Here is a 24,298-nt window from a genome sequence, read left to right on the forward strand (position 1 = left end):
CACTGAGCTAAAGGGTAGAACTGCTGCTTTCAAGGAGCGGACTCTAATCCCGCTATGCCCTCCAACGATCCATCAAACAGGCAAAGTGTCAATACAGGACTAAGATTGAATCGTACTACACCAACTCCGAAGCTCGTCGGATGTAGCAGGGCTTGCAAACTATTACAGACTACAAAGGGAAGCACAGCCATGAGCTAGACAAGCTAAATGACTGCTATGCTCTTTTCGAGGCAAGCAACAATGAAGCATCAGCTGTTCCGGACGACTGTGTGATCACGCTCTCCGTAGTCGATGAGAGTAAGACCTTTAAACAGGTCAATATTCACAAGGTCTCAGAGCCAGACGGAATACTAGGATGTGTACTCTGAGCATGCACTGACCAACTGTCTTCACTGACATTTTCAACCTGTCCCTTACTGTGTCTGTAATGCCAACATGTTTCAAGCAGACCACCATAGAACGCTGTCACCCTGATCTGTTTCACATGTCTTTGTGCTTGTCTACACCCCTATTCCAGGTGTCGTCTATCTTCCCATTATCCCCTGTGCATTTATACCTGTGTTCTCTGTTTGTCTGTTTCCAGTTCGTCTTGTCTTGTCAGGTCTTACCACCATTCTTTCTCGCCTTCCTGTTTCTCTCGTTGTGTTTCCCAGTTTTTCCAGTTTCTGACCCTTCTGCCTGCTCGGACACCAAGCCTGCCTGCCGTCCTTTACCTGCCTGACCCTGACCTGATTACAAACCTCTGCCTGCCCTGACCCCAAGCTTGCCTGCCATCCTGTACCAGCTTGTACCTGCTTGACTCCTGTTCACGAACCCCTGCCTGCCCTCAACCTGCCCTTTACCTGCCCCATGTTTCTAATAAATCTGTAAACTGTGCTATCCGCCTCCCATGTCTGCATCTGGGTCGTACCCTTAGTCGGGATAACACTAAGGTAACCTACCTAAATGACTACCGACCTGTAGTACTCACGTCTGTAGCCATGGAGTGCTTTGAAAAGCTGGTCATGGCTCACATAACACCATCATCCAGGAAACCCTAGACCCACTCCAATTTGCATACCGCCACAACAGATCCGCAGATGATGCAATCTCTATTGCACTCCACACTGCCTTTTCCCACCTGGACTAAAGGAACACCTATGTGAGAATGCTATTCATTGACTACAGCTCATCGTTCAACACCATAGTGCCCTCAAAGCTCATCACTAAGCTAAGGATCCTGGGACTAAACACCTCCCTCTGCAACTGGATCCTGGACTTCCTGATGGGCCGCCCCCAGGTGGTAAAGGTAGGTAACAACACATCCGCCACGCTGATCCTCAACCCATGTGCCCCTCAGGGGTGCGTGCTCAGTCCCCTCCTGTACTCCCTGTTCACTCATGACTGCACGGCCAGGCATGACTCCAACACCTTCATCACCAACAAACTAACATGATCCAAGCTCACCAAGACAGTTGTGAAGAGGGCACTACAAAACCTATTCCCCCTCAGGAAAGATTTGGCATGGGTCCTCAGATCCTTATAAGGTTCTACAGCTGCACCATCGAGAGCATCCTGACTGGTTGCATCACTGCCTGGTATGGCAACTGCTCGGCCTCCGGCCACAAGGCACTACAGAGGGTTGTGCGTACGACCCAGTACATCGTTGGGGTCAAGCTTCCTGCCAACCAGGACCTCTATACCAGGCGGTGTCAGAGGAAGGGCCCTAAAAATTGTCAAAGACTCCAGACATCCTCGTCAAAGACTGTTCTCTCTGCTGCTGCACGGCAAGCGGTACCGGAGCGCCAAGTGTAGGTCCAAAAGGCTCCATAACAGCTTCTACCCCCAAGCCATAAGACTCTTGAATGGCTAATCAAATGGCTACCCAGGCTGTCCTCCACCTCTTTTACGCTGCTGCTACTCTCAGTGCATACTCACTTTAACTCTACCTACATGTACATACTGTATTACCTTGATAACCTCGACTAACCTGTGCCCCTGCACATTGACTCTGCACCTGTACCCCCTGTATATAGCCTCGCTACTGTTATTGTTATTATTTTTTTGCTTATCTATTTTTTACTTTACAGTTATTTTTCTGAAAACTGCATTGTTGGTTAAGGGCTTGTAAGTAAGTATTTCACTGTAAGGTCTACACCTGTATTCGGTGCATGTGACAAATACGATTTGATTTGATTAATTACACAAAATGCTCTGCTTCCACTTTTCCACTGCTGCTACAGTACAACCTGATTGAAGCTGAACTAATAGTGTTTATCTGACGGATGATACTGTAGGTTGAGAACCCTGAGAGACTCAGCAGGATGTAGCGGGGGACAGTACTCAGCGGCGCTAGGCTGGGCGAGGTTGCTCTGCAGGTACCAAACCGCTGCAGGTGACAGAGCAGAGTGTGTCTCATTCTTCTGCTCTCCTCTGTCTGTGTCTCTGTCTCGGCACAGCAGAGACCACCAGAAGGAGAACTGGATGACAGGCCAGATACTAGTTGGAACAGCATGCAGCAGCTTTACACACATGACAATTGGCTATTTGTGGGGATCCTTGTAGGAAGACAAATAGCTGTCAACATGTGGTTATTAATTGTGTACTGCCCAACTTTTTCTGTTTTCGACTGAATCTACATCTAAAGACAACATTTAAAAAAGGTAACATTGTCACCACTGAAGGCATATCTATTTCTGCTTTAGGAAAAATAAACAACATTCAGGTATTACGATTTTTATACATTTCTGTAGTTCTCTTTCGGCTCCTTAAAACTATTCAGTTATCACTTTGACAATAATACTCCTAAAGTGACTTGGAAATATTTGAGTGGAGTGGTTCCAGGTCTTGAATAGGAGTACAGTTAAATGAAGTGGAACATGTCCCCTGAGCATGGTCATCTGGCTTCCGGCCGTGTGTCTTGCTGAATGACCAGACGGAGCAGAAGGTCAGACCCTGAGTGCTCTGAGATGTGACTAGAAACATTAGAATGGCCTTGTTAATATCCCATCTCCTCACCAGCCAGTCACCCTCCGCTCGCTGTTCCCATAATCAGGGAGATTACGGCATGGTCATTTCTTGCTGGTCAAGGGTGCGTGAGGTCACAGAGAATGGGGTAAAAAAGTTGTGGGCTCAGCTCCTGTGGGTTGTGTTCTGCTGCTGGCTCATTGATCAGGCCATCAACGAGGTTACGGAGTGCTGCAGGATCGATTCCCAGCCATGCCAGCCGTAGCATCCATAGGCTATTCTTAGTTGCAAGTGGAGGTACTCTGAAATGGGCCGTGTAGCAGGTGCTTTTAATCTTCATGTTCTCGGTGTCATGTCGTGGTGGTGAAGGTGGGCGTGCGCTATCTGAGAAACAGCCCATGTTTCATGCGAGAGAAGGTTTTTATGAGGACAACGGTCTGTTATACACAATACATCCATTCTGCTGTGGACAGCATAGCCATAGCCAGTCATACTGTATGTCTCCAAGGTCTCCACATTCGATCAGTTAAGTAAATGGCTCTCTAAGGTTGACTCAGTTTAATTGAGATTTCAGATTAGTAGCAGTGTGTAATTACAGAACTAATGCTTCCACCACAGAGGGAGATGATCCCCACTACCACAGCCCTGTTTTCACAACCATCACTTCACATACACAACATCAACCACTGTTGGGACGTCAGACTGAGACAATGAAACACAAAAGGAGAGAAATGGAAAATTAACATTTAATGGGTATAATTTGTCTCCAGTACTTTAATAGCTTCAACATTATTTTAAATTAGCCAGAGTGGGTTCCTGCTGCTCTCATTATGTCTAATTATTGAAGATTGTTATAATTTCAGGGATTTTGAAATGGTAATTCGCTCTTTAGTAAGCTTCAGTCCATTCACCTAAAATGACTTAAAAACATGATCAGACATCAACATGTCAGAGGTGGTAAGGCTGGTTAGGGATGGCTGTGTGAGGTTAGAGGGATGCCAGGCTGCAGCCCAGTGTGGTACTGAGGTGGGAGGGACATAATACGAACTGACAGGTGGCAACGTGGGTAATATAGATAAAACTCCCAACGACCAAGGCAGGGAGCCAGCCTTCTTATGTCCCGCATGCCACCTGCACCCTGCTACGACTGGACAGGTACTGACCAACACTACTCTGTAGCTACTAGCTAAAGTCTAAAGCTAGGACTGATTATACTATCTTACTAATTAATAACAAAGCTTAAAATACCTAATGTGGAGACTGAATAGGGTAAACCTTCAAGGCCACCCTAGCTAACACCTAACAGTCAGATCTAAGCTGTAACAGTCAGGTCTAAACTGTAGGCCATGTTGATGGGTAAAGGAGAGCCAGAGGCTCACCTTCACATGTAGACTATTTTTTGGGAGGAAATTATGCAATGCTTTAAAAAACTCTAAATCCCCTGATATGAACTCAGTGACGTTGGGACATGATGTAGGGGTCAGTAGAGGACCAACTGGACAGTGAGATATGACACGCAAGCTTGTGTACACTCTTAGAAAAAAAGGTTCCAAAGGGGTTCTTTGGATGTCCCCATAGGAGAACCCTTTTTGGATCCAGGTAGAGCCCTTTTTGGAAATGGTTCTACATGGAACCCAAAAGGTTTCTACTTGGAACCAAAATAGTTCTACATGGAACCAAAAAGGGTTCTTCAAATGGTTCCCTAATGGAGACAGCCAAAGAACCCTTTTAGGTTCTAGATAGCACTTTTTTTTCTAAGAGTGTAGTTTGTACTGTAGGCTACATACTTTGTCCTTAACAATAGCAAAAAAAGTTTAATAAAATCCTTAAAGAAACACTGTGTGAAGAGACTTCATTTATTGCATTCATTTCTTTATTTTCCCTTCAGAAAAAATGCACGGTTCAGCAAAGTTACTACATACAAATGGCCATACAATAGCAATTTATCTTGTTGTTGTTTTTGTTTCAAGGTGTTTAATAAATTCTGACGTGATATACTTAGACGTGTGTCATTTATACTCTTTGTACCATGTACGTTTGCAGTTAGGACGCTGCAGTTGGCAAAAAACTCAATACTGTTCATACTTTTTCAAATGAAAAACATAAGCCACAAACAAATGACTCTGAACAGCTATCCAGGAAAACTACTGCACTTCCATCTCAGAAAGAAAAACACATGGTTTTGCATAGCTGTGTCGTAATGTAGATAAGGCACTTCATCAGTACTTGATTTAGGCATTTCATCATATAATAAACCATTCACCTTGTCAAGTCCTCTATATTCAATACTTCATCTCTGCAAGCACGAGACTGTAACAACATCTTAAAAACGTTCTTATATCACATTGGCTCTCTCTATAAATCTGTTCCCCCTATCTTTTGGCATAAGTGTCATTTTCATCATTCTTGAAATATTGAAGTAGTCTTCTTGTGCATATTCGTACGGGCCCAGACTCACACTTTGTCCCATAACCCCACACAACCCAGTGTTTCTCAAAAAGACAAACATTTGTGCAATGGTTTGGGGTTATGTGGAGGAAAAGGCAACACCTTGTCAAAAAACAATGAAAAAATAGTACCAAACTGAAATCAAATGTCTGGGCAGGTTGTGGTAAAATCACTCTCTGTACCAAAGGTAACATGTAGAAGTACATTTGATGTTGATGTGAAAATGGTTATTCCGCCATATGAAAGACAGCATCTCCACTCTCCTCTAGTCAGTCTCACACATTTCAAGGAGGCAATAGGCGGTGAATGGTTATCAACCGTCCTCAGCTGTTAAGAGGAAGTGGGAGTGGATCTGGAGCAGCTCTCTGTAGGACTGCAATCCTGTCTGTCAGGACTATCCAAGCTGATCCTCATACTGCTTTCTGAAACAGTCTCCAGCGGGGAAAAAGTCCCATTGCCTCTCCTGGTACATCTTCCACACGTATGACTCCTAGAGGAAGCAGACAGACAAACAGACGGGTCAATATATAGTAACCTTTGGTTCCTGAAATGACAAGCAACATTTTCTCAGGATTAAGGGGACAAAAGGGTGACAAGCTCCATACCTGGCCAGTGTGTTCTGTCTCATCTTTGTTGATGAGGTACATCAGGAAAAACCTGTCAAGCAAAATGGCGAGACATGAAAATGACCACTTATCCACGGTCATGGTTCACTAGTATCATTCAACATTCAAAGAGCAACTGACCTTTTCAAAACTACAAATAGATATAGCAGGAGGGAATAAAAGATTCATTCAAGCATAATGTTAGAGTTCTTGATGATCTTATCAATCATCCACGTGTCCTATCCTCAAGCATAGAGCAGCAATCAGATTACTGAGTCTGTCCATGACTGTTAACCAAATCAAAATGTGCGATGCATAAGAGAATATCACACAACTATTTTCCAACCAACTTAAACAGCATGAGCTAATGAGGATAGCGTCATAGCATCCTCCAGCTGACTGAGCGGGCAGATTAAGGCCACATGGCTTCCTATTGTCCAGCTAACTCACACAGATAAACAATAGATGAGCATTGAGCTCCTAGAGGGGGAAAGGGTGCTGGCATTATGAGGCACTGCAGGTATTTTTAACTTTGGCACAGATACCAGATACCATCTATTGTTGTGTAAAAGCCATCAATCAGGTGACTTAATAGTAAACAAGTATAAAGATGCAGGAAGACAAAAGACATGTGGGCTAACTGATACTTTAGATGAAAAAGTCTAGCTTTAAAGTGCTGGGTTACATCCAGTCTAGATACAGAGGGATACTCACAGGTAGTTAGCCAAGTTGTGCTCTTGTAAGGTGTGTGTTTCAAAGCCGTGAGGCGTGGTGTCAAAGTAGTCATTGCCGATGCCACAGATGAAACATTTGGTCTGAGGAGAAAAAAGATAATATATTCCAAAATTGTCCTCTGCTGACCTGTACTACAGATGCAAATCAGTCTCTCACCTCCATATCCTCTTTCACTTGCTCCTGTTGGTCTCTCAGCTCTCCAAAAGCATCAATGATCAGACCTGCAGCCACAACAACCAACAGTGAACATGTTTCTTCATGGACATGGCAATTTAATACAATTCTCCTTCCCCCGGCTTTTGCATTGCAGTGTAAAATACTTCACGGTTGAACAGCTTCTGACAACAGGAAGCAGCATTACTCTGTATTAAGGTACAGGCTACATCTGTATCTGTCTGTGTGTTCTGGTGAATGACTGTGAGGCGAGTTGACAGTTTCAGTGTGTCTGTGGGAGAGGCATGAGGCTGACTGATTGTCTCGGTCTGAGGTGGAAGAACCATTGGACAGTTTGATACTGTCTGACTGTGAGAGAAACATTACTGTGTAGGAGGGAGTTTGTCAGTCTGTCTGCTATCAGGGCCCGGTAGAGACAGACAGACGTACATAGCTGCATAGCCCTTTACACAGCCCCTTTCTGCCCACAGGGACCAGGGTGACTTTGACACCAGGGAGCCAGAGTGACTTTGACCCTGCTTGGTCTCATCCTGGTCCCCAAGTTGTCTCCGAAACTGCCCTCTGTGAGCCAGACCAGTACAGTATGTACCCTGGATGATAGCCAGCAGGATGACAATGACGAAGAAGAAGAAGGTGATGTCGAAGAGGATGCGGTAGAGCTCGTAGGGGTCGCCCGCAGGGTCTTCTATCTCGTCTCCGATGCCACCCCCTGCCCTCACACCAACATACATGTGGAACAGGTAGCACTGATGGAGGGGAGAGAGACAGAAAGAACAGATAGAAGGTAAGAGAGGTTTCAGCCACAGGATAGTTGGAAATGGAATAGGGTTGGAAATAGAATAGGACCACTTAGTTAACTTCTTGCTCCTACCCTCTACTTTTTTGAACATTTTGTTAAAAATCGCGCAACATTTCAGCGCCCTGCTACTCATGCCAGGAATATAGTACGTTCATATGGTTAGAATGTGTGTATAGGAAACCCTCGGACGTTTTTAAAACTGGTTAAATCACGACTGTGGCTATTACATAACGTGCGTTACATCGGAAAGTGCAGGAAAACCTGATCACAGAAAATGGAAATAAATATCCTTGCGCCACTTCCAGCAATTGTTAACAGTGAGCCGAATTAGATAAGACCGAGCATTCAACTCCCACAGCATCCCCATGTAGTCGAGTATCTTGTGAATTTAATCCTCTTTGATTCTTGGTTGAACCGAAAGAGGGGCACGACGTACCTCCGGTCTCCGCCCAGATCATTCCGGAAGAGCTCTCTCCTGAAATTTTTTCCAAGAAGACAGCTAATGATATGTACATCGCCTACGGATGAATTTTATCGCTTATTAACGTTTACTAATACCTAAAGTAGCATTACAAACGTATTTCGAAGTGTTTTGTGAAAGTTTATCGTCTACTTTTTGAATTTTAAAAAATGACGTTACGTTGTGAAATCGCTGTTTTTTTCGTTTATCACACAGTCTACATATAACGATATCTTGGCTTTATATGGCCCGATTTAATCGAAATAAAGACCCAATAGTGTTTATGGGACATCTAGGAGTGCCAACAAAGAAGATGGTGAAAGGTAATGACTGTTTTCTATTTTATTGTGCGGTTTGTGTAACGCCGAAATGCTAATTATTTTGTTTACGTCCCCTGCTGTGCTTTTCTGTTGTAGTGTATTGGTGCATGCTATCAGATAATAGCTTCTCATGCTGTCGCCGAAAAGCATTTTAAAAATCTGACTTGTTGCCTGGATTCACAACGAGTGTAGCTTTAATTTGATACCCTGCATGTGTATTTTAATGAACTTTTGAGTTTTAACTAATACTATTAGCATTTAGCGTAGCACATTTGCATTTCCAGAGCTCTAGTTGGGACGCAAGCGTCCCAGGTAGAGGTAAGAGGTTAAAATATTGTTGAGAACTGGGCTGATGTTTTATAAATTATTTTATTTGTTTTTTAATAGTGTGGCCTCTACATTATGATTTTAGTCAAAAAAATTCAGGAACTCACAGTCATCATGTCGTCACACTTCATATCCGGCTGGTTCTCATCCTCACTCTTGTTGTAAAACTTGCGGAAGAAGTTGAAGGCCACCACAGTGTACAGATACACCACCACCGCCAGTAGACCTACAGTCAGAACCAGCTGACACATAGAGAATACTTCAGGTTACTACCACCATGATATACTTTAGCTCTATGGTTAATACCAGAGTAGAACTAGAGCTCTAACTCAACACTGACCCCCTGCTGGTCAAACGGCATCCACCCACCTGTTTGCCATTGTGGGTGACTGAGGACAGGATGGTCCGGAGGGTCTTGAAGCCCATGGCGATGTCCAGCAGATGGGCAGCGAAGAAGAAGTTGTTGTAGTGACCCAGGATGGACATGGTGGTGTACCACACCAGGTACAGGAACGACTGTAGGGACACACAACAAAGAAACAGATCAGACAGATCAAGTCAATAATGTGTTGTTATCATATACCAAATGATGTTCATTGTAAATGTAGGACACTCACATTGTCTGTAAACACCACACCCATTTTCCAGCATTGATACTTGGTGTCGACAGAGCTCAACCTGTCAAAAGAGGTGGAATGATGTGAATGGTATTGTTTTTGACTTCACTCTGTGTATGCTAACCCAATAACTCTATTATAGGTCACTCTCCCAGGGTCTCACCAGGACACCAGCGATGCCTCCTTCACCACTGTCTCCTCTGTGGGGTTGAAGTCCAGAGCACTCTTGTCCAGCCCCAGCAGCTCTGCTATCCTCTCTGCTCCATACAGATCTCCATACTTATTGATCACCTAACAGCAGCAGGCCAGGATAACAAGGAGAAACTAACAGTAAATAGTAGTAATAGTATGTGCATGAGCAAGTGGTATTGATCTGGTGAATATAAATTACAAGCCCAAAAATAATTAATTAAATACTGTCTACTTACCTTGCGTTTCACAAACTTGTCCCAGTAGTTATTAGGGAAGGAACTATACAACAAGAGGATAGAATATAGAATTATCACATGAAGGATTTACATGATAAGATTTACAAACAAAATCCCTGGTGTAGACAATCAGTCCACAATCTGAATACTACAATCAAATACCAAAGTGATGATTCTAGTTTGTTCTGTTTGACTCACGGGGTGTTGATGACGAGGCGGTCCCACTGTCCTTTGATGTCATCGTCTGACGGCTGCTCTGTGATGTAGAGGCCGTCAAACTCCAGCTTCCTGGCGATCTCCTTCTCTCTCTTGAACACCGTCAGAGGCACCTTGGGGACACAGACAGAGAGATGGAACATTAGATCACAGCTCCACAGGGCACTGTCTGGATATAATACCATTACACTCTGATGATTACTTCACCAAATACACCTTCAGAAAAAGGGGGGATATGTATTGGTGGTAAATTAGTTCCCATATCACAATATAAAGGATTTTGACCACTTCTTTGACCACTATATCTAAGTTTGAATTACTAGTCCATTATAATGATGGTTAATACATCCTCTAGGGATACTATAAAGATGTCGGTGTCGATGAGTTAGTTATCTGTATGTGTGTGTGTTCACAAAATGTACCTTCAGGTAGTAGTATCCCACCACACACAGGAAAGAGATGACTGTGTGTAATATGGCCAGGAAGCGCAGTGTAGGTGCCATGTAGCCGGTGCTCTCCTGCAGGACAAAATACTCCATCCCACCTTCATCCTCCTCTTCATCAGTACCTCCACCACCGTTCCAGGGGCCTGGATCATCGTCATCCCCATCATCGCCAGTCACCTGACACAACAAACACCCAGTTTATATCCATGGCAGTTCAACAGCAACACTGTGCTCTATTTGATTAGATAGGGTTTGACTTACTTTGTAGAAGAGCAGAATAAAGTTGATGGCGAAAGCAACGAACAACGCTAAGAAACGCAGGTTGTAGAAGTTTCTGGCCAGATAGTTCTGCAAAACACACATGTATACACTGAGTTGCCCTCAGAAAAGCCTAAATTTGTTGGGAATGAACTCTACAAGGTGTCGAAAGCGTTGCACAGGGATGCTGGCCCATGTTAACTCCAATGCATCCCACAGTTGTGTCAAGTTGGCTGGATGTCCTTTGGGTGGTGGACCATCCTTGAAACACACAGGAAACTGTTGAGCGTGAAAAACCAAGCAGCGTTGCAGTTCTTGACTCAAACTGGTGCGCCTGGCATCTACTACCATACCCCGTTCAAAGGCACTTATACATCTTTTGTCTCGCGCATTCACCCTCCGAATGGCACAAATACATTATCCATGTCTCAATTGTATCAAGGCTTACAAATAATGATTTAACCTGTCTCCTACCCTTCATCTACACTGATTGAAGTGGATTTAACATATTAAATTATTAAGGGATTATATCTTTCAGCAGGATTCACCTGGTCAGTCTATGTCATGGAAAGAGTTCCTAATGTTTTGTACACTCAGTGTATATTACTCATACATTTGTGTCATATGCAACAGGACAAACATGAATGTACTGTTGTGATTTACAGGGCTCAACAAAATGGGTGAGTGTGCTCACCAACATCTTGGTCTGGTAGATCTCCAGGCCAGAGAAGAATCTGGCCATGAAGGCCTCTGGGGGCTCTTTCTTTAGTCCCGGTCTCTTCTTGGGGGCCTTCTTCTCCTCTTCTGGTGGGGACTCAGGTGGAGTCTCCTCTTTGGCTTCGTCCTTGTCTTTCTTCTCCTCGTCTTCTGGGCTGCAGTTACAAACACACACCCCGTGGGTTTACACAGACAGACAGACAGACAAGCACCCTCAACAAATCAGTTCAGTTTCCACCAAGAGCAAAACAAATGATGATAGGGCTGAGCCTGGTAGGGAATATTTTGTCCACACTGGGAATCAAATCAGGTGCAATCACATCACATCAAGGACTTTATGAGGTCACTTACTCTGCCTTCTCTGGCTTGGCTTTGTGATCTCCATTGGCAGGCTCCATAGTAGAAGCCTCCTTCAAGAAACACATGGAATGTGGTGAAACTACACTCTTACAAAAAAAGGTTCCAAAAACATTATTCTGCTGTACCCATAGGAAAACCCTTTTTGGCTCCAAGTAGAACCCTTTTTGGTTCCAGGTAGAACCCTTTTGGGTTCCATGTAGAAAATGTTATATATGGAACCTAAAAAGGTTCTACCTGCAACCAAAAGGGTTCTACCTGGAACCAAAAAGGGTTATTCAAAAGGTTATCCTATGGGGACAGCCCAAAGAACCCTTTAAGGTTCTAAATAGCCCTTTTTTCTAAGAGGGTACAGCTAATTTTTGCACCTAATCATTATGTGACATACATTACAGCGGCCTGACCTTACACAGATAACCATTACTCTTTTTCTAAGACTGAACATGTGTGATTTCTGAGGAGATCCAGGTACAGACCTTGGCCTTCTTCTGTTTGACGGCAGTGGCTAAAGAGGGGGCGTCAACCCCCACCACTTCCCCCATGTCCCCCAGACCTGGCTCGGCTGCGTGCTTGCCCCCCTGGCTCTTGGTTTGAATGTTGAGCAGCTCAGCCATCAGGTCGGCCTCTGCCTTGTCCACTTGGGCCATCTGGACCATCTCCGCAACCGACGATGCCTCGCTCGCCTCCATCTTCTCTGCCTCCAGCACGTCGCCATGGATACCAAACTGTGTGGGGTCAGGCATGTTCCCCAGGATGTCTGTAACCTTCATGTTCTTTGCCCCTTCCACCAGGCCCCCACCAAACATGGAGGACCACAAGATGTGGAAGAAGCCCCACACCAGGTTGTAGAGGAAGCGGAAGAGGCCCGTGATTATCTTCCAGAAGAAGGAGAATAACCCTCGAACCATCTCCCTCACACTCATCTTCCTGAAATTCCTGTACTGCCGCCGCATGCTCTTGAAGGTGAGCAGCTGGCGGAAGCTGGACAGGTTCTTCCTCATGGAGACACAGGAGTTTGTGAAGGCTGAGTGAGACTCCATCATGCTCTCCTCCTCTTCCTCCTCCCCTTCCTCCTCCACACTGTGGCTGTCTTCCTCATCCTCCTCGAGACGCTCCACTGAGTCAGGCTCAGAGATCTGGGAGGCCAGTTGCATCTCAAAGATGGTGTCCTCACAGAAGTTGACAAACAGCTCCATCTTCTCGCTTTCCCCGCCCTCGTTGACCACGTCAAAGATGAACTGTCTCTTGGACTCTTTGACCTGGGGTTTCTCCCACTGCGTACGACTGGACTCACTGATCTCAAAGTAGACCCTCTCGATGCGCTTGGCCCCGCCCATGATCTCGATGCGGCCCAGGTAGGGCTCGAAGTAGTTGATTACGCTCTCAGCCAGGTCCAGGAAGGTGGCTAGACGGGCGTCGTGAGGCATGTGTTCTGATAGGTTGGTGAGCAGGACCGCCACGTTAAAACCAATGTCCTTGGCCGGTTCATGAAAACGTTCAACAAACTCCTCGTAGTTGAACATGTCGTTTTCGTCAGCCTCGACGCAGGAGAGCAGGAACTCAATCTCTGACTGGGAGTACTGCTTCTGGTTCTCCATGGACTTCTGGAACTCCTTCTTGGAGATCACTCCCTTGCTGTCCGGGTCGTACTCCTTGAAGTTGTCCGAGGAGGTCAGGTCTTTGAGTTTGAGGAACATGTCGAAGAACTTGAGGATCATCTCTACATTGCTGGAGGACTCCACCAGGGTGTCCACCATCTGTTTGCCAATGGTTCCGTTGACAACATTACCTGTAGGAGGGTAGCGAGGGTTACTAAAGTTTAGGACATACAATACAAAGTACACAGTAACCATAACACAATCTGCTTATTTTATTGTCAAGGTAGATCGTCTAGATGTTTGATACCATGCAAAATCAGTTCAAGCAAATAAATGTGTTTACAGTTTTAGGGATAAAGGATCAAATGGTTAGTAGCTATCTCTGTTCTATCAGTGTCATCTGATAGCCACATTGTGTTCCATGATGAGTCACGACTGAGATAAAAAGGTGTAATAGAACCTTCCAGAAGGGAGAGCATCATCACAATCATGTCCTTCTGCAGGTCTAGCAGCTCCTTCAATAAGTCAATCTGACTTGAGTCCTGGGGGGACAGGAAACAAAAGCAACTTTGAGACACATTCTGCACCCAATCAAGGTTAGTGCTGCTCTGTCAGGGGCCAGTCCATTGCTAATATCCCAGAGCGCCATTTGGATAGATCAAGGCCCTCTGCGAGCACTGGGACCCGCTACTGTAGGATTCGCTAGGCCCCAACCATCCATCAGCACATGGCCTAATGTCATTCTGCTGGGCCAGAGCAGATGGCTGGGAGGGGATGACTCGTTTTGGGCCTCCCCAGCATGCAATAAATCTGAAGAGGGACTTTGATTAGCTTAATCAAAACGCACCCGGCAGCCCTGTCAATCTGGTCACTTGCAAACAGCCCTGCCCCTCCGGATAACCCTGAGATAAGCCGAGGCAGTCTAACGGTCGGAGAGGTTTCATTCTGATCCCACCTGGGTTATTGGCTACAAAGCACATCTAAGGTGTCTTGCTGTGGAGTGATGGATCACATAGCCTTCATAACATTTCAAATGAAGGCAGGGAGAAAAGCCTGTCACCAAGGCATGCTGCAGAGAACATCCCTGAACTAAGAGGGACCTCTTGTGGCAACAGCTGATTGGTAAGAAGGTCAGGATGTGAACTCTCCATCCACATACAGTTTGATGTTGTATCACACTAACCAGATGCTATTCAGTTTCATATCTGAATTGATAGATCTAATATTGAGCCACTGGTTGACAAGGAGTGAGTTGATTAGAAAATGGTCCTTAGTTGTATTACCTGTGAGAGCTTCATCTGCATATTGGCAAACACATGCAAGAAGCCCACCACTGCATCCCATAGCCTGCTGTGGGCCAGACTCTGCTGGTTCCCAATACACGGGCCCTGGGGACACACAGAGAAGATATCACTATAGTCAGGACGATAACCATGATTAACCATACAACGCATTCCTGTCCGTGACGGTTAGTTTCTTCCAACCCAAGAGGCTTGTGTTACCTGTATGTACTCAGTGAGAGAGTTGAAGATCTGCTTGGCCACAGCCAGGGCTTTGGAGAAGTTCCGCTGGCCAGCCTCATCCATGATGTCTTTCCCAGAGTAGTACCAGTAGAAATCACTGATGGATTCCTAATATTGGATAAATCAACATGTAACACAGGACAATATAAACAGACGCTACACATAAAGCATATAGGGAGTGAAGGGCGGGGATAGTATTTTACCTGCAGACGGAGCAGGTAGTCCACAGTGCTGATGATGATATTTACTGTGGTCGTGTTCCCTGTCTGAGTCCGCAGGAAGTTTTGGAAGTCTAAAGAAAGGGAAAGGGGGTCAAATGGAAAAAAGAGGATCCCTTTCAGCAGTGTACGGTAATTATATATATTGAACATTGTTACAAGTAGGCTACAGTAGGTAAACTAAGGCGTGTTATTGACGTAAGGTGTTCTGTGTAAAGTGTTGGACATACCGTTGTTGTGTCCCTCGCAGAGCAATTGCAGAAACCTAAACAGATCCTTAGTGAACTCATCGTTCTGCAGTACCTTGGAACCTGGAAACAGGAGATGAGATTAAGGACTGTCCCCTTTGGTTAGGAGGGGGCTAGAAACCAGATGACCCCCCCCAGCTTGATCTAACGCAAGCTTACACCATGGCCAGCATAACTTTCACTTCCCTACAAAGCTGCTGTATAGTCCTCTAGCTCCTAGACTAGGATACTTTGTCATGGAAGTCTTATGCTCTCTATGAGACATTCATATCACTTTGACTTGATATACATACTGGACAGAGGTGAGGGATAATAGGAATAAAACTGAGCTTTGTTGCTCGGTCCTTCAGATATAAGCAAAGCTTTGGACATTTTATTCTTATTACTAATTGACTTTATCAATTCATATTGGTTAGTAATATCAATGTAAAAAAGAAATAAAAGTTTCCACACACAACAAGCAGACAAGCAGTAACTTTGTATAGGAGAGAGAGGTAAGAGTCAGTTGGGTCTAAAGCTATATGGCTTATTGAGCATGCATGTGTTCCTTCAGATCAGAGCAGTAGGTTATTATCACATTCCAGACTGAGGGGAGGGGGAAGAGGTGGGAACTGGACGAAGAGCAATCAGGGTGGCGAAATGAGTAGAATCTAAACCGTGTATTTACCCCGCTCACTCACGTTGACTGCGACCGATGAGTTAAAAAATGATAAGAAGAAACAAACAAACAAAAAAAGCAGACATAAGCAAAAAGTAGAAGACATTGCGTTTCAATAAGAAGTAAGGAAGAAGAAGAAGAGATATATCGACATCATTTTAGGCGTTGGACATACAGTAGACATGCGGTTAAGAGTCTCGGGTAGGTAGGTCTACAGGTTCTGCTGCAGAGTTTGTCAGGACTGGTGTTAGACGGGGAGTGAGAATCACTACAGGACTGCAGTCACCATCACATATGCCTGGTTACATGAGATGGGAACGAGCTGGAGTATGTATGAGAACATAGCCATTTATTGTATGCGCTCCATTAGATCCAACAGCTTCTATGGTGGTTGATTTACATTGTGTATAGATCTGTTGTTTTGGAGTATTTTATCTTGTTGACAGACATCACGTGACTGAGGAACATACAGTAGCACAGGTTTACCTGCCCAATGAACACAGACACAATGGGCCAGTTCATTTTGCCTGGCCCGGTGCCCCGGGTGGTGGAGATTTCACTTAAGGACCAATGGAATGGTGTAAAATGTGCAATCTCTGCCTACCCGGGGAACCGGGCCATGCAAAACAAACTCGTCCAGTGACATATGTGACATGGAGATGAGCTTTTCCATCACAAACAAAAGAGCGAATGTGGCACGCTAATTCTGTATCATGTGGCTGTAATAGCCCTATCACAGGCCTTCAAACACAACAAAAAGACCTGGGCCAATCATTAGCTGGTGGGTTGGACATTGGCTGACCAATCATAATGGCAAGGGGTGTATCCTTATGGATTGCTGTTATTGCTTGTGCATAAGGTTGTAGAAATTACTAGCCTCCACATGCAGTTCTGACATAACATTACCTTTGTCACTATGGAGTAGGGTACAGTAAATCTTTATTAATGAATTCCGTTTCTCTACGGGCAGATTCAGAAAGGACAACAAGGTGGTAATAGGAACACATTGACCACTGGCTGTAGCACAAGCAGTAAGAGCAAACCACAAATAATCACATTAGTGGAATAATGTAATTTTAGACTGGTTTCGTCTGTGAGCATTGATTGGTTGGAGATCAGAAGACAGGTGACTTGTGACCCTGTGGCTGGGTGGGAGGAAGGGGGCGGGGTCAGATGAAATCAACATGGAAATCAACATTACCTACTTAACATTTATATGTTATACTTGTGTAGGGTTTCAGACACTTAAGAAATGTGTATGGAGCATCATGGGTCAGCATTTGGCAAGAGCACCAAGTGGACTTGGATCTCAAAAGTAAGAAAATAAATTGTCATCTTATAATCAAACAAATCTACAATTACTTTCCTATAATACTAAACATTTCTAAGATATGCATGTCTTTCTGTGTGTTGACAGGTGAGAGAGAGGTTACAGTGCATATGGCTGTCTGAGGTAGTGTTGACAGGAGAGAGAGAGAGGTTATAGTGCATATGTCTGTCTGAGGTAGTGTTGACAGGTGAGGGAGGTTACAGTGCATATGGCTGTCTGAGGTAGTGTTGACAGGAGGGAGGTTACAGTGCATATGTCTGTCTGAGGTAGTGTTGACAGGAGAGAGAGAGGTTATAGTGCATATGTCTGTCTGAGGTAGTGTTGACAGGAGGGAGGTTACAGTGCATATGTCTGTCTGAGGTAGTGTTGACAGGAGAGAGAGAGGTTACAGTGCATATGTCTGTCTGAGGTAGTGTTTACAGGGAGAGAGAGAGGTTACAGTGCATATGTCTGTCTGAGGTAGTGTTTACAGGAGAGAGAGAGAGGTTATAGTGCATATGACTGTCTGAGGTAGTGTTGACAGGAGAGAGAGGTTATAGTGCATATGGCTGTCTGAGGTAGTGTTGACAGGAGAGAGAGAGGTTACAGTGCATATGTCTGTCTGAGGTAGTGTTGACAGGAGAGAGAGAGGTTATAGTGCACATGTCTGTCTGAGGTAGTGTTGACAGGAGAGAGAGAGGTTATAGTGCATATGACTGTCTGAGGTAGTGTTGACAGGAGAGAGAGAGGTTATAGTGCACATGTCTGTCTGAGGTAGTGTTGACAGGAGAGAGAGAGGTTATAGTGCATATGTCTGTCTGAGGTAGTGTTGACAGGAGAGAGGAGGTTATAGTGCATGTCTGTCTGAGGTAGTGTTTACAGGAGAGAGGGAGGTTATAGTGCACATGTCTGTCTGAGGTAGTATACTGTTTCCCCTTGTTTATCTCTCCTCACTTACTTGATCCTTCCTCAGTCACCATCCCAAGACCTTCTGCTTTGTTTTGCCTTTCGAATGCATTCAAATCCAGGACACTAATGAAGTTCAAAGAAAGAGACCCAACATCATTTTCAACACGTACGGTTTTGCTTTGCTTGAATGTCAAACCGTCAAAGATTTGTTTGTGTATTGTGAGATCATTTTACCTGCAAGACTGCATGAGTCCTGATAAACTCTTGAAAAAGCCAGCATCTCTTTTTTCCTTCAGATAGTCAAGCATTTTCTACAAAAAGGAAATACACAATAAAATTTGAGCTGCACTGTACATACTGAAAAAATGTATATGGATTCCATAAATATTCTAATATACCTGCTGAACCAGTATGTTGCCCCCGTTGAGTATAGAGATGCCCAGCTTCAAGGTAAAGGTCACCATGGGCCCAAGTGAACCTGAAGAGGACAATCAGTAATCACATTATTTGTGTGTGTGTGTCTTTGTAAGAGTGTTCCCCTGTAATTTATTTATATATATATATATATATATATATTTTAGGTGGTAGATCAGCTTTAATATTGCATATAGATTGCACCTTCCATCAATGTAAGTGTCTGCATCATTTCCAGTCCCCCATATATTTATTTGTAATGATTATTTATTATTTTCACCCTAAACCTACCATACCTCCCCTAATTGGAGTAAACTAATGGAAAACAACACTTAGGCTTCTACTTCCAGCATATACATACTGTCTGACCTTAGTATTCTTTGTTTTCTTTATTATTTTGGTTAGTGTGTGGTAGGGGTGATATGTGTTTTTTTCCTGTCTAGGGTTTTTGTATGTTTATGGGGTTATTTCTAGGTGTTTTTACGTCTAATTCTAGTTTTTTTTATGTCTATGGTTGCCTAGATTGGTTCTCAATCAGAGGCAGCTGTTTATCGTTGTCTCTGATTGGGGACCATATTTAGGTAGCCATATTCCTTGGGTATTTTGTGGGTTATTGTCTATGGGTAGTTGCATGTCAGAACTAGTTGTTTATAGCGTCACCTTCATTTTGTTTGGTTAATTTGTTTAAGTGTTCTTTGTGGTTTTCGTTCATAAAAGAAGAATGTATTCAAATCATGCTGCACCTTGGTCTCATCATTACAACGAACGTGACAGAATAACCCACCAAACAAGGACCAAGCAGCGTGAAAAGGAGGAGCAGCGTATGATGGAGCAGACAGCATGGACATGGGACGAAATACTGGACGGTAAAGGATCCTGGACGTGGGAGGAGATACTGGCAGGAGAGGATCGCCTACCATGGAGGCAGGTGGAGATGGAACGGCGACGACATGTGGGTACACGACTAGCACGGAAGCTCGAGAGGGCACACGAGGAGATTGGCTGAGTCAGGTAGGAGACCTGAGCCAACTCCTCGTGCTTACCGTGGGGAGAGTCAGGCACCGTGTTATGCAGAGTTTCGCACGGTGTCTCCAGTGCGCTATTCTAGCCCGGTGCGCTCTATTCCAGCTCCTCGCATTGGCCGGGCTAGAATGGGCATCCAGCCAGGAAGGAGGGTGCCGGCTCAGCGCTCCTGGTCTCCAGTATACCTCCTTGGACCACAATATCCTGCGCCGGCTCTACGTACTGTGTCTCCGGTGATTCTGCACAGCCCAGTGCGTCCTGTGCCAGCTCCCCGCACTCGTCCAGCTCCCCGCACTCGTCCTGATGTGTGTGTCACCAGCCCAGTACCACCAGTGCCAACACCACGCGCCAGGCTTCCTGTGCGCCTCCAGAGCCCAGTACATCCTGTTCCTCCTCCCCGCACTCGCCATGAGGTAAGTGTCCCCAGCCCAGGCGTCACCAGTGCCGGCACCACGCACCAGGCCTACAGTGCGCCTCGCCAGTCCAGAGCGTCCGGCGACAGTACCCAGTCCAGAGCGTCCGGCGACTGTACCCAGTCCAGAGCGTCCGGCGACTGTACCCAGTCCAGAGCGTCCGGCGACTGTACCCAGTCCAGAGCGTCCGGCGACTGTACCCAGTCCAGAGCGTCCGGCGACAGTACCCAGTCCAGAGCGTCCGGCGACAGTACCCAGTCCAGAGCGTCCGGCGACAGTACCCAGTCCAGAGCGAGCGGCGACAGTACCCAGTCCAGAGCGAGCGGGTCTCCCGCGACGTTCCCCAGCCCGGGGTCTTCAGCGACGGTCCCCAGCCCGGGGTCCCCATCGAGGGTCCCCAGCCCTCAGTGTAAAGAAGGGGGGCGGCGTCCAGAACCTAAGCCGCCACCAAGGTTAAATGCCCACCCAGACCTTCCCATATATGTTTAGGTTTGTGGTCGGGAGTCCGCACCTTTGGGGGGGTACTGTCACGCCCTGAACTTTAGTATTCTTTGTTTTCTTTATTATTTTGGTTAGGTCAGGGTGTGACGAGGGTGATGTGTTTTTGTCCCGTCTAGGGTTTTTGTATGTTTATGGGGTTATATATAGTCTAGGTGTTTTTATGTCTATTGTTGCCTAGATTGGTTCTCAATCAGAGGCAGCTGTTTATCATTGTCTCTGATTGGGGACCATATTTAGGTAGCCATATTCCTTGGGTATTTTGTGGGTTATTGTCTATGTGTAGTTGCATGTCAGCACTAGTTGTTTATAGCTTCACGTTCGTTTGTTGTTTTTGGTTAGTTTGTTGAAGTGTTCTTCGTGTTTTTCGTTAATAAAAGAAGAATGTATTCTAATCACGCTGCACCTTGGTCTCATCGTTACAACGAACGTGACACATACTACATACATTTTACAAACACAGTATGTTTTACAATAGTTATCTTTGTATGTTTTTAGTCCCATCCTTCAGCTACCCTCAACCATTCCCATCTATCTCTGAACACCCTGTACCTTTGCTGGCACTGATCATCTGTAACACCATCTCAGCAGCTCCTCTGTCATGCAGTCTGGCCTGCTGGTACAGAGTCTTCTGTTTCTCCATCTCTTTTTCCTATCAGGTCAACAAACAAACCCCATGTAAACAAACAGCTCCTTACAAAACCATTTGAGACTAGTCAAATCTAAAACCCTGATGGGAGATCCAAAACACCTCAAACGTTTTCTCTTTTCCTTCATCTTCCTCTTCTTCATCTTCTGCACAACTCTAAAGAAAACAAGCGAGAGCTTTGTTAGCCAGGTCTCTGTTGACCTCTACATGACACTAAAGATATGAATCCAATAACAAATCAGCAAACAATCCTTATAGGCTTTGTACCTTTGCCATCATGTCTGCATATGCAATATACAAAGGATCCTCTTCCAAAGAACTGAATGAAAAAGCAGGATAAACGTACGTATGTGAATAAACCTTGCATAACTCCATAATAAACAAGTATCTCAGGTGCATGACTAAGAACAACTGTGACACAATTACTTGTGCCCGAGTGCTTCTCCTTGCGTGGGGAGAAATGCTGCAGTGATTTAGTTTAATGTGCCAGTTTATTAGCCAAGGGATACACCAGCAATATTACACAGCACAGATGGAGCTAGCAGCATGATGCCAGGTGCACAGGTGTGTGTGTGTTTACCTCCGCTCAGTGAGCGCATTGTGACTGAAATGCAGGATGAGCTGATGAAGAGGGTCTGGCTGCATCTCTGCCTCCTCCTCTTCCTCCTCCTCCACCTTCAGTTGGGTCTTCTGCACAAACACCCAGTCACACAGAGTACATCAGAGTACAGCCTGACACCCAATTACTTGTCATATATACAGTAGCAGTGCCCTTGACCCTCTGAGAGTGACTAAATGTGCCTGCTGATACAAATCTTATAGATTGAACTTCTAAATCAGTGTGCTCTATTTTGAATTAGTGATATTTTAATAATGGAAGTTAAAGTTGTTCAAATTACACTGCAACACACTTTCAAAATAACAATTGCTAGAAGGCCAAGGTATCTAATATGCAGTAACCACTGCCATGTCATAATTAGTCTTATCTTACTGCGCATCACTTACCTCAGAGACAACAGGGTGTACTTGATCAACAGAAACACATTGAAATGAAAGATGCATAACGTGCAGTCAAACCCTGTCTCACTGAAGCATGGCCCATGGAAAAACACAGACTGAGTGTATCTCAACAGGATAGCATTACGGGTACGGCACGCCACTCCTACATCAGCAGACCATGCAGGCACACACACAGGGACATACGCACAGCACATTTAGATGGTACAGCAGTGTCCAGGTTAGCGGTGTCAAGGTGTGTGCTCAGTAGAGATAAAGAGAGGAAGATAGAGGTTAAGCATGACTCTCCATGAGCCCGATCCATACTCTATAATACTCTATACTAGTCTACCACTGTATCGCTATGACAGTCACAGACAGAGAAGAAGAGAGAGCACCAGGAAAGGATGGTGCAAAAAGAAGTGGTCGATGGGATGCTATTCCACATGGTCATCTCTTTTAAGATGTAACCACTTCCCCTGCATTTTAAGTCCACAATATCTTATTAAGTGTTATAGAGTGTTTATAACCATTGTATTAATTGCTGTTTTGATAAATGTAGCCAATTCTAATACGTACACAGGACAGAATGGTGTTTTTGAAGAATTTCTGAGAAATCTAGAATCAAAGGTGTAAAGAAAGCAACCCTTGCAGGGACAGTTTTCCTTAATTATTTTATTACAACAAATTCCTCAAACGACATGAATATGACACGATAATGTGTCCATGGTGCGACAGAAAATGTACGAAAGGAAAATAAATTTCACCAGTAAGCCATAGCATCGTGGTTGGATGCTCTCTTACCCCTGTGGGATGGGGGACAGCTCTAGAACAGGATAACAGTACAGTACAGCTGGCAGCCATGACACTGACAGGCAGACCGATGTCATGCGTGCCTGGGAAGGCATTTCGTTAGCAAGGAACAGATCAATATGGAGACAGGGGCAAAACATGGATGACTGGCGGAACACCCGAAGTGCTTGGCAGGCATTGTGCTGGCGAAGAGCTTGGGTTGTGGCACAGCCAGGTGAGGATGGACAGGACAGGCTAGTACCACAAATAACACAGAGAAGGCTGGGCACTGTGAGGACAGGTACAGTACTTACTGCCAGGTCCTGCACTAGCTTCTCTTCAAAAGAGTACGTCTCTGTCTCTATCCATATTCTCTGATAGCCCAGGAGGAAGAGGTTAATAGAGCGATGCCTGGAGGTGCAGAGGGAGATGAGGAGGGTTAGCAGGGTGGGCCAGGGGGGAGAGGAGAGGAGCGGGGTATTACTTTAAGAATGGTTCATACATTTTAGTATGGCACTGGAACATCCAACTGGTCACTGTGGAGAAACACTGAAAAAACACAGACTGAACTGTACCCCCAAATTCATAACCCTGTCATGTATACACCAGTAAACAATTATCACGGAACATATTTATTTTTTAGAAACATCTATAGTGTACTATGATGATTAAAGCTAAATAAAATATGGTATAAATTACAGAGACATCAGTACAGAAACCTAGAATTTAGGAGAAAAATACTTTTGGGTCAGAGTGAATATTTTTGTAATGAGTGTAGCTCCCAGGCCGACCAGTCAGAATGCCAGTTGGATCACTGTATGAGAGTTACAGGAGGAAGGAAGTGGAGGTCACAAACGTTGTCTGAACATTACATTACCGTTAGCATGGAGAGCAGACTGTCATAGTCTGTGATCTCATGCATTTTTCCAAGCCAATAGAGTCGGTAGGCATTCAGGAAGTAATTATTACTTTTGTGCCTGAGGGGAAGTACAGTATAGTAATGTCATTCAGGAGAGAACAGGGAGAAGGTGAAGTACAGTATAGTAATGTCATTCAGGAGAGAACAGAGAGAAGGTGAAGTACAGTATAGTAATGTCATTCAGGAGAGAACAGAGAGAAGGTGAAGTACAGTATAGTAATGTCATTCAGGAGAGAACAGAGAGAAGGTGAAGTACAGTATAGTAATGTCATTCAGGA

The 24,298-nt window shown here is 44.8% G+C and overlaps 1 pseudogene; it reads right to left on the reverse strand.

Moving 5' to 3' along the window:
• Window positions 1-4,823: 4,823 nt before the first annotated feature.
• LOC115146497 (ryanodine receptor 3-like) overlaps window positions 4,824-24,298 on the reverse strand; it is a 128,409-nt pseudogene continuing 108,934 nt past the window's right edge.

Source organism: Oncorhynchus nerka, linkage group LG18 (genome assembly GCF_034236695.1).
Source record: "Oncorhynchus nerka isolate Pitt River linkage group LG18, Oner_Uvic_2.0, whole genome shotgun sequence".
In the NCBI taxonomy this organism is placed as follows: Eukaryota; Metazoa; Chordata; class Actinopteri; order Salmoniformes; family Salmonidae; genus Oncorhynchus; species Oncorhynchus nerka.